The sequence below is a fragment of the Chiloscyllium plagiosum genome, chromosome 13 (genome assembly GCF_004010195.1).
Source record: "Chiloscyllium plagiosum isolate BGI_BamShark_2017 chromosome 13, ASM401019v2, whole genome shotgun sequence".
Taxonomy (NCBI): domain Eukaryota; kingdom Metazoa; phylum Chordata; class Chondrichthyes; order Orectolobiformes; family Hemiscylliidae; genus Chiloscyllium; species Chiloscyllium plagiosum.
The window spans coordinates 79,591,806-79,603,772 of NC_057722.1; the positions used below are offsets into that span (position 1 = coordinate 79,591,806).

Genomic DNA, 11,967 nt, shown 5'->3' on the forward strand with positions numbered 1-11,967 from the left:
AGTGGGAAACAGTTGCTTATAACTACTGCTTGTACAAGCATATCTGGCTTAACCTACATCCTCACAGCACCTTATCTATTTGTCTACCATTGTTTGCAGCCATGTCTCACTCTTGCATTCACATTTTAGCTAATACAAAAACAGTTATATATCTCCTCCACATAGTTTTCATTCTTGTTGACTCAGCTCTTCGTTGAAACAATTATACACTGGCGTGAGTACATAAACAATTATATATTTCCTCCACATAGTTTCATTCTTGTTGACTCAGCTCTTGGTTAAAACAACTATACACTGGTGTGAGTGCATTTACCTTGCATAAGTAATTATAATTGCAGAAGTAACACTACTTTACCTATATCCCACACTCGCAATGAGATGGAGGTGCCGGTGTTGGACAAGTTAAAAATCACACAATGCCAGCTTATAGTGCAACAGCTTTATTTGGAAGTACTAGCTTTCAGAATGCTTCTCCTTCATCAGGAGGCTGTTGGACCATAACCTGGTGTTGTGTGATTTTTAACTTTGTTTGCAAAGGAAGTGAGTGTATTGGAGAAGACTCTGAAATTTCCTTTCTCTGTCCATGAGGTGTTATCATCATTGGTGATCCCCCGCAGATGAGAATGACTCGCGTCCACTCTCAGGGTGAATCCGCAGGTGGCTGTACAGACTGATGCAGTTACTGCCAACTCTGTTACACTTGGAGTCGGGGGTGGGCATGGGAACAGGGTGGGTGGGGTGTTATTGTGGCAGTGCACTCCTTTCACTGTTTTCTCCTGGCTTCTACTTTTTTCCAATGGCAGGTCTTGAGGCGCTCAGTGCCTTCCCAGGTGCCCCTCCTCCACTTTGGATGGTCTTGGGCCAGTGATTCCCAGGTGTCGGTGGGAATGCTGCGCTGCACCAGTGAGGCCTTGAGGGTATCCTTGAAGCACTTGCTCTGTCCACCTGGGGCTCACCTGCTGTTTCGGAGCTGGGAGTAGACACTCGCTTGGGGAGTCTCGTGTCAATCATGGGGACGATGTACCCAGCCCATCGCAGCCAATCAAGGTTGGGGGGAGGGGCGGGGGGGAAGTGGGGATGGTCAGTGCCTCAATGCTGGGGACGTTGTCCTGGTCGAGGACGCTGGTGTTGGTGTGTCTGCCTTCCCAATGGATTCCCAGGATCTTGCACAGGCAGTGTTGGTGGGACTGCTCCAGCACCTTGAGGTCCCTGCTGTAGACAGCCCACGTCTCAGAGCCATACAGGAGGGTGGGAGCCAACACAGCTCTATATACCATGTGCTTGGTGTTGGATCTGATGTTTTTGTTCTCAAACATCCTTTTCCTCAGCGAGTTTTGAGAAGATTTGTAGCTCAGGTTGAGGTTCTGGATGTAGGTTTGCTCGCTGAGCTGGAAGGTTCGTTTTCGTATGGTGACAAAACGTCTGAAACCTACATCCAGATCCTTTTCCTCAGGCAGCCGAAGGTTGTGCTAGCACACAGTGTGAGGAATGAGTGTGCAGAAAAGCGATAGCAGCAACTATCTGTTGGAGCAGTTGGGAAGGTACTTGTGATATAAACTTCCAAAAATTCATTGGACAGCGATATATTTTTAGATTGACATTGTAAATGCTTTGTTCCCCAAATCTTTCAGAAAATATGTTCACCATTTAGTTACAATTGTATACACGACTTTAAATGTCTTGCTTTTGAGGTCAGTATCTAATAGGGAAGTGGTGTGGGCGGATATAACTTTCAGAATCAGTACAACCCCTAAGACCTTCTGATTGGATCCTTGTTACTTACCAGTGAAATCAACTTGAAATCCCAGGGAGTAGCCTCTAGTACTTCAATAGTCACACACTGTCTTTGGGTTACAGGCATTTTACAGTCCAGAGAATTAATTTTTTTAGAAAAATAATTGTCAGAAAAGCATGCTTCAAGGAAGAACATTAGAATAATCAATACTTGTCGAAAATCACACGGATGATACAGGAAATCTCAGGTAAATCATATCCTTAGACTAAAAAAAGTAAATTGAATTAGTGAAATGATTAATAGGAGTGTTCATTTACAATGATTAAAACGGCTAATAATAGGAACTAAGATCAGGAAACATCTGACTCATTGCTTGGAAAGTGCTTGTGCAGAAATGACACTGAAAAAAAATGCTAACATTACTTTAAATGGCCTGTTCACCCAGATTATTAGTAACCTGTAAAGTTATTATTGTTTCCCAATTACTTTTGAGTCTTAACAATGACTGCAAATATGAACAATGGTGCTTCTCGTTAGTGTGGTGATTTATTGTGGCTAACTGGGAGAATATTATATAAATAATCAATAAAAGCTGCAACTTTTAATCATTAGGAATTGAAACAATTGTTTACAGGGAATCAATTACAGATGCTACAAACAGTAAAACGTTAGGTGTTACGCTACATCTTACCTGACTAGCAACCAGGAAGTTGTAATTACTTGGTGTATAGTGAAAGTTTCTGAATAAATTGATAAGGTACTCTCAGGCCATCAACCAGCAGTCATTCTGCACTGTATGTCTGATCAGTTCTTTTTAAATGTTACAATGATAATAGGTTTGGATTTAACAACAGAAATTGCTTGAAACATTCAGCAGGTCTGGCAGCTCTGTGAAGAGAGAAGAGTGTTAATGTTTTGAGTCCAGTGACCCAGGTCCGCTAACAATTTCTGTTTTTATTTGTTCCAGATCTCGAGCATTCACAGTTCTTGTTTCCCTCCTAGACCTTTGTCATCCTCTAACATTAGAAGTAACTTTGTCCTTACTATTGTTTAGAACTACATCCAATACCATCCTAAAGTTATACCTAATTGTCTTAACTTTATACTGACTCATGTCACAAAGATAAATCTTAAGCTGTCTCTGTTATTGCATTAACTTTGTCCTGGCATCTAATTTTTACACCATTATGATGTTAGGCATCTATAACTTGGGCTAGATCAAGGAATTAAATTTCACCTAGTACAACATTTTAAAAGTTTATTTCCTAGCTCTCTAAAATTTGTCTGTCGAAGGACATCGATATGGATGTCTGACACTCAGTGACCTTCTTGACCCTGGCACAAGGGAGGCAAAATTTTATCCTGGAATCAATCCTGCATCCACAGAAATATTTGTGTGTTCCCTTAACTATTGAATTCCCCATTACTATGTTTCTGACACCTTGTTCCTGACCCTAACCTGCACAGCTGAGGGACAAATGGTGCCATAAACCTGGCTTTGGTTGCACTCTGCAAGAGACCCATTACCTCACTTACATTCAGAACAACTTTCCAGTGACAGAACGAGATATCTCCGGGAATTCGACACTCGCTCTCTAATCCTCCTCGTTTCCCCATTCCCTCTCTGCCAGCGTACTGTAATCAGTGCAGTGATCACCTCCTACAGCATACTCCCAAGGAAGCTTTCACATTGTGATGCACCAGAGATGCCACTTACTGCTCCAGATACAAGTGCCAGGCTTCAGCTTGTCCAGCTGTGGGGGGTGGGTCTGTGTTCTGCACAAGAGGCTGCGTAGGACACAGCAGGAGTCTGAGGGTTTCTAGACGTCACAGGGTATGCTTTCAGTGATCCCGAAATACTGTTTATTAGCCAAGTATCTAAACTTATCAAAAATGGGGATGTAATTTAATTTCAAAAGCAAGCTACTGTGGATGCTGGAAAACTGAAATAAAAATAAATGCTTGAAATAATCAGCAGGCCAGGCAACTCTATCTATTCCACTCATTATCTTGTATATCTTGATCAGGTCTCCTCTCTTCCTCCTTCTCTCCAGAGAGAAAAGTCCAAGCTTATTCAACCTTTCTTCATAAGGCAAGCCCTCCAGTCCAGGCAGCATCCTGGTAAACCTTCTTTGCACCCTCTCCAAAGCCTCTGTATCCTTCCTATAGTAGGGCGACCAGAACTGGACACAATATTCCAAGTGTGGTCTCACCAGAGACTTGTAGAGTTGTAGCAAAACCTCGCGGCTCTGAAACTAGATCCCCCTGTTAATGAAAGCCAAAACACCATAAGCTTTCTTAACAACCCTATACACTTGGGTGGCAACTTTGAGGGATCTATGCATTTGCACACCAAGATCCCTCTGTTCCTCCACACTGCCAAGAATCCTGCCTTTAATCCTATATTCAGCATTCAAGTTCGACCTTACAAAATGCATCACTTTACATTTATCCAGGTTGAACGCCATCTGCCATTTCTCAGCCCAGCTCTGCATCCTGTCTATGTCACGCTGCAGCCTGCAGTAGCCCTCTATACTATCGACGACACCTCCAACCTTTGTGTCATCTGCAAATTTACTAACCCATCCCTCAACCTCCTCATCCAAGTCATTTATAAAAACTACAAAGAGCAGAGGCCCAAGAACAGAGCCCTGTGGGACCCCACTCAAAACTGAACTTCACGCAGAATACTTTGCATCTGCAACCACTCTCTGCCTTCTGTCAGGCAGCCAATTCTGAATCCAGATAGCCAAGTCTCCCTGTATCCCATACTTCCTGACTTTATGAATGAGCCTACCATGGGGAACCCCTTATCAAATGCCTTGCTGAAGTCCATATACACCATATCCACTGCTCGACCGTCTTCGACCTGTCTTGTCACCTCCACAAAGAACTCAATAAGATTTGTGAGGCATGACCTGCCCCTCACACAGCCATGCTGACTGCCTTTAATCACACTATGCTTTTTCAATTAGTCATAAATCCTATCCCTCAAAATTCTTTCCAAAGCTTTGCTGACCACAGACGTAAGACTGACTGGTCTGTAATTGCCAGGGATTTCCCTATTCCCCTTCTTGAAAAGAGGAACAACATTCGCCTCCTTCCAATCCTCTGGTATGACTCCCGTGGAGAGTGAGGAGGCAAATATCCTCGCCAGCGGCTTAGCAACCTCCTTTCTCACTTCCCGGAGCAGCCTGGGATAAATGTGGTCTGGCCCTGGGGACTTATCAATCTTAATATTTTCTAAAATTTCCAGCACATCAACTTCATCAATCTTGATCTGGTCAAGACTGTATCCCAGCTTCTCGAAGTTCTCATTCACAACAAGTTCCCTTTCCTTGGTGAAAACTGAAGCAAAAAACTCATTTAGAGCTTTCCCCTATCTGCTCAGACTCCACACACAAGTTCCCTCCGCTATCCCTGATTGGCCCTACCTTCTCCCTGATCATTCTCTTATTCCTCACGTATGAGTAAAATGCCTTTGGGTTTTCCCTAATCCTTCCTGCCAAGCCTTTCTCGTGCCCCCTCCTGGCTTTCCTCATTCCATTTCTGAGCTCCTTTCTAGCAAGCCTGTAATCCTCTAAAGCTGTGCTAGATCCTTGCTTCCTCCACCTTACGTAAGCTGCCTTCTTCCTTTTGACGAGAAGTTCTCATCATCCAAGGTTCCTTAATCTTTCCCCTTCTTACCTGTCTCAGAGGAACAAATTTGTGCATCACTCGCAACAACTGCCCCTTACACAGTCTCCTCATGTCTGCTGTGCCCTTTCTGTAGAACAATTGCTCCCAGTCTGTACTTTGCAACTCCTGTCTGAAAGCATCATAATTTCCTTTTCCCCAATTAAATATCTTCCCTCGGTAACTGCTCCTTTCCCTCTCCAAGGCTATGGTAAATGTGAGGCAGTTGTGATCACTGTCAACAAAGTGCTCTCCCACCGCAAGATCCGACACTTGTCTTGGCTCGTTGCCGAGCACCAAATCCAAAATGGCCTCAACCCCTCGTCGGTCTGTCTACATACTGAGTAAACATGACCTCCCAACTCCTGTACTCAATGCTCTGCCCAATAAAGGAAAGCATACCAAATGCCTTCTTCAATATCCTAACCAGCTGAGACTCCACATTCAAGGAACTATGCACCTGCACTCCAAGGTCCTTCATGATGTTACAAACCTCTGGAATGTCACCTCTCAGCCTCCAACACCCCAGGGAATATAGCCCGAGTCTATTAGTCCCAGCCTATTCAGCCTCTCATCAGAACATAAGAACGTAAGAATAAGGAGCTCCTCCATCTGGCCCTTCAAGTCTACTCCACTGATCTTTTTGAGGACTCACCTCCACTTACCCGCCCCCTCACTATAACCTGTAATTCCTTTACTGTTCAAAAGATAATCTACCTTCGCTTGAAAAACATTTACTGAAGTAGCATCAACTGCTTCATTGGGCAAGGAATTCCACAGATTCACAACCCTCTGGGTGAAGACGTTCCTTTTCAATTCAGTCCTAAATCTGCTCCCCTTAATTTTGAGGCTATGCCCTCATGTCCTAGCTTCACCTGCCAGTGGAAACATCCTCTCTACATCTATCTTGTCTGCTCCCTTCATAATTTTATGTTTCTATAAGATCCTCCCTCATTCTTCTGAATTCCAATGAATAAAATCCCAGTATACTCAGTCTCTCCTCATAAGACAACCCCCGCAACTCCGGAATCAGTCTAGTGAACCTCCTCTGCACCCCATCTAGTGCCAGCTCATCCTTTCTCAAGTAAGGAGACCAAAATTGCACGCAGTACTCCGGGTGCATCCTCACCAGGACCCTGTACAGCTGCAACATAACCTCCCTGCTTTTAAACTCAATCCCTTTAGCAATGAAGCATTTTCCTTCCTAATTACCTGTTGTACCTGCAGACCGATCTTCTGTGATTCGTGTACAAGGATACCCAGGTCCCTCTGCATAGCAGCATGCTGCAACTATTTACCATTTAAGTTATAGTCTTTCTTACTGTTACTCCGACCAAAATGACTTTACATTTATTAGATTGTATTCCATCTGCCATTTGCACACTCACTCAATGTATCTATGTTCTTCTGCAAAGTTTCAAGTCCTCTGCACACTTTGCTCTGTCTTAGTGTCATCTGCAAACATTGACATACTACACCTGGTCCCCAACTCCAAATCACCTTAAATTGTGAATAATTGTGGTCCCAGCACTGACCCCTGAGGCACACCATTAATTACTGATTGCTAACCAGAACAGCACTCTCCCTATAACTCAAACTCTCCAACCCTGGCAACATCCATGTAAATCTTTTCTGAACCCTTTCAAGTGCAGCTGAACACGTGGTTGCAAGGCTGGTGGAGGAGAGAGCTTCAGATTTGTGGATCCTTGGGAGACCTTCTGGGGAAGGTGGGACTGGTACAAGGAGGATGAGTTGTACCTGGACTGGAAGGGTACCAATATCCTGGGTAGAAGGTTTGCTGGAGTTCTTTGGGAGGGTTTAAACTAGATTGGCAGGGGCATGGAAGCTGGAGCTACAGATCTGAAGATGGGGTAGCTGGTGAACAGGCAGATACAGCATGCAGAGAGTCTGTGAGGAAGGACAGACAGCTGATAGGGCAAAGTTGCAGTCAGTGTGATGGGTTGAAGTGTGTCTATTCTAATGCAAGAAGTGACAGGAATAAGGGTGATGAACTTAGAGCATTGATCAGTAATTGGAACTATGATGCTGTGGCTATTATGGAGACTTGGATATCACAGGCACTACAATGGTTGTTGGATGTTCTGGGGTTTTGATGTTTCAAAAGGAATGGGGGGGTGAGGTAAAAGAGGTGGGGGGAGTGGCATTGCTAATCAGGGATAGTATCACAGTTGCAGAAAGGGAGGTCATCGAGGAGGGACTGTCTACTCGTGCAGTATGGGGTAGAAGGCAAAAACAGCAAAGGAGCAGTCACTTTATTGGGAGTTTTCTATAGACCCTCCAATAGCAACAGAGACAGAGAGGAGCAGATTGGGAGGCAGATTTTGGAAAGGTGCAGAAGTAACAAGGTTGTTGTCGTGGGTGACTTCAACTTCCCTAATATTGACTGGAACCTCCTTCGTGCAAATAGTTTAGATGGAGCAGATTTTGTCAGATCTGTCCAGGAAGGGTTCCTGATGCAATATGTAGATAGGCTGACTAGAGGGGAAGCCATATTGGATTTGGTGCTTGGCAACAAACCTGGACAAGTATCAGATCTCTCGGTGGAAGAGCATTTCAGTGATAGTGATCACAACTCCATGACCATGGAGTGGGGTAGGAGCAGACGGTGTGGGAAAGTATTTCATTGGGAGTGGGGGAATTACAATGCAATTAGGCAGGAACTGTGGAGCATAAAGTGGAACAGATATTCTCAGGGAAATGCACAACAGAAATGGGAAGGTTGTTTAGGGAGCACTTGCTGTGAGTGCTGGACAGGTTTGTCCCACTGAGGCAAGGAAGGGATGATAGGGTGAAGGAACCTTGGATGATAAGAGTCAAGAAGAAGAAGGAAGCTTACTTAAGGTTGAAGCGGCAAGGATCAGACAGGGCTCTAGAGGGTTACAAGGTAGTCAGGAATGAACTGAAGAATGGACTTAGCAGTGCTTGAAGGGGGCATGATAAAGTTTTTGGTGGAAAGGAATAAGGAAAACGCCAAGGTGTTCTACACTTATGTGAGGAACAAGAGGATGCCCAGAGTGAAGGTAGGGCCCATTTGGGATAATGGTGGGAACTTGTGCCTGGAGTCGGATGGGGTAGAGGAGGTACTTAATGAATACTTTGCTTCAGTATTCACTAGTGAGACGGACCTTATCATTTGTGAAGACAGCGTGACACAGGCTGATATGCTCAAACAAGTTGATTTAAAAAGGAGGATGTTCTGGAAATTTTGAAAAGTGCAAGGATAGATAAATCCTCTGAGCCAGATGGGATATACCCAAGGTTACTATAGGAAGCGAGGGAAGGGATTGCTGCACCTTTGGTGATGATCTTTGCATCATCACTGTCCAATGGAGTAGTGCCAGATGATTGGAGGGTGGCAAATATTATTCTCTTGTGCAAGGAAGGGAATGGGGATAATCCTGGGAATTACAGACCAGTTAGTCTTATGTCGATGGTAAGGAAATTATTGGAGAGGATTTGAGAGACAAGATTTATGATTATTTGGAAAAGCATAGCTAGAGATAATCAGCATGGCTTTGTGAGGGGCAGGTCATGTCTCACAAACCTTCTTGAATTCTTTGAGGATGTGATAAAATACATTGGTAAAGGTAGAGCAGTGGATGTGGTGTATGTGGATTTTAGCAAGGTGTTTAATAAGGTTCCCCATGGTAGACTCATTCAGAAAGTAAGGCGACATGGGATACAGGGAAACCTGGCTGTCTGAATAAAGAATTGGCTGGCCCATAGAAGACAGAGGGTAGTGGTAGATGGAAAGTATTCAGCCTGGAGCTCAGTGACCCGTGGTGTTTCACAGGGATCAGTTCTGAGTCCTCTGCTTTTTGTGATTTTTATAAATGACTTGAATGAGGAAGTGGAAGGGTGGGTTAGTAAGTTTGCTGATGCCACAATGGTTGGTGGAGTTGTGGATAGTGTGGAGGGCAGTTGTAGGTTGCAATGGGACTTGGAAAGTCAATTTTGAATGCAGAATACAGGGTTAAAGGCAGGATTCTTAGCAGTGTGGAGGAATAGAGGGATCCTGGGGTCCATGTGTGGGCTTTCATTAGCAAGGGGATTGAGCTTAAGAGCCACAAAGTTATGCTGCAGCACCATAAAGCCCTGGTTAGACTGCACTTAGAATATTGTGTTCAGTTCTGGTCGCCTCATTATGGGAAGCTTTAGAGAGGGTGCAGAGAAGATTTACCAGGATGCTGACTGGACGGGAGGGCATGTCTTATGAAGAAAGGTTGAGGGAGCTAGGGTTTTTCTCATTGGAGCAAAGGAGGATGAGAGGTGACTTGATTGAGGTGTACAAGATGATGAGAGGCATAGATAGAATGGATAGCCAGAGACTTTTTCCCAGGGCAGAAATGTCTATGACAAGGGGGTATTATTTTAAGGTGATTGGAAGAAGGTTTCGGGGAGATGTCAGAGGCAGGTTCTTTACACAGAGAGTGGTGGGTGTGTGTGGAGTGCATTGCCAGCAATGGTAGTAGACTCAGATACGTTAGGGACATTTAAGCAACTCTGGGATAGGCAGATGGATGATAGTACAATGAAGGGTATGTAGCTTAGTTTGATCTTAGAGTTGGATAAAAGGCCAGCATAACATTGAGGGCCGAAGAGCCTGTACTGTTCTATGTTCTATGTATGTTCTAAGTTTCACAACATCCTTCCAGCAGCAGGGAGACCAGAATTGCATGCAGTATTCTAAAAGTGGCCTAACTAATTTCCTGTACAGCCACACTATATAAACCTGCCTGCACATGGTCTATCCCATTCTATATCTTGCTTGTTCATGTGTTTGTCTAAATGCCTCTTAAATATTGCTACTTCTACCACGTCTCTGCATAAAAATTCTTGCCTTGCACATCTCTGTTAAACTTTCCCCCAGTCACCTATGCCCTTTAGTATTTGACATTTCCAACCTGATAAAAAGACTATTCACCATAACCATCCCTCTCGTAATTTTATATACTTCTATCAGGTCACCCCTCAGCCACTAGTGAAAACAATCCAGGTTTGTGCAACTTCTCCTTATAGATAATACTCCACAATCCAGGCAGCATCCTGGTAAACCTTTTCTGCACCCTCTCCAAAGCTTCCTCATCTTTCCTACACAGCAGCGACCAGAACTGTACACAATGCCCCAAATATGGCCTAACCAAAGTTTTATGCAGCAACAACATGACTTTTTTACTTTTATACTCAATGTCCCGACCCAATGAACCCTATGCGGTACACCTTCTTTACCACTTTAACCTCTTGTGTTGCCACTTTCAGGGAACTATGGACTTGGTCCCCATGATCCCCCTGCATTTCAATGCTCCTCAGTGTCCTATCATTTACTGTATACTTTCCTCTTATATTTGACCTGTGAAAATGCATCACCTCACACTTGTCCAGATTAAACTCAGGCAGCTGAGGGGTTGGCAAGGTGGCTTAGTGGTTAGCACTGCTGTCTCATAGCACCAGGGTCCCAGGTTCAATTCCAGCCTTGTGCAACTGTCAGTGTGGAGTTTGCACATTCTCCTCATGTCTGTGTGGGTTTCCTCCTGCAGGCCATGTAAATCGATCATGCTAAATTGCCCATAGTGTTAGGCGTGTTAGTGATAGGGAAAATAGAGGTCTTGGTGGGTTACTCTTCGGAGAGTCGGTGTTGACTGGTTTTAGCCGAAGGGCCTGTTTCTACACAGTAAGGAATCAAATCTGCCATTTCTGTGCCCAACTATTCCGTATCCTTTGACAATTTTTTAGGCAGTCCACAACTCCCCCAATTTTTGCACTGTCTGCAATCTTACTAATCAGACCTCCTACATTTCCAGCCAACTTATTTATCTATATATTACAAATAACAGAGGTCCCAGCTACGGCTCAAGTGTGGAACACACTTGAGTCGTAGACCTTCAGTCAGAAAACATTCCTCTACAACTGTAGACCTGTGAGTCTGACTTTGATGGTGGGTAAGTTGTTGGAGGTGATTCTGAAAGATAGGATTTGTATGAATTTAGAGAGGCAAGGAATGCTGGGGGAGAGTCAGCATGGGTTTGTTGTCTCACATACTTGATTGAGTTTTTTGAGGAAGTAACCACAAGAAGTCTGATGAGGGCAGAGAAGTGGACATAGTTTACTTGGACTTTAGTAAAGCCTTTGACAAGGTTCCACCTAGTGGACAAATTAGCAAAGTTAGCTCACGTGGGATTCAGGGTGAGCTTGTCATTTGGATATAAAATTGGCCTATCAGCAGGAGACAGAGGGTGGTGGAGGGTTGTTTTTCAGACTGGAGGCCTGTGACCAGTGGTGTTCCACAGGTTAAAGCTGGTTCCAATTTTGTTTGTCATTTATATAAATGATTTAGATGAGAATATGGATGGCATTGTTAGTAAGTTTGTGGATGACACCAAGATTATAGAGTCATAGAGTCATAGAGATGTACAGCATGGAAACAGACCCTTCGGTCCAACTCATCCATGCCGACCAGATATCCCAACCCAATCTAGTCCTACCTGCCAGCACCCAGCCCATATCCCTCCAAACCCTTCCTATTCATATGCCCATCC

At 44.2% G+C, this 11,967-nt stretch overlaps 1 protein-coding gene across 1 annotated transcript in view; it reads left to right on the plus strand.

Annotated features, from left to right (window-relative positions):
• Nucleotides 1-1,855: 1,855 nt before the first annotated feature.
• Nucleotides 1,856-11,967, plus strand: part of LOC122556366 — a gene marked incomplete at its 3' end in the record, with an annotated part of 17,309 nt that continues 7,197 nt past the window's right edge. The window contains exon 1 of the mRNA XM_043702999.1: nucleotides 1,856-1,982. The remainder of the gene's footprint in view (nucleotides 1,983-11,967) is intronic.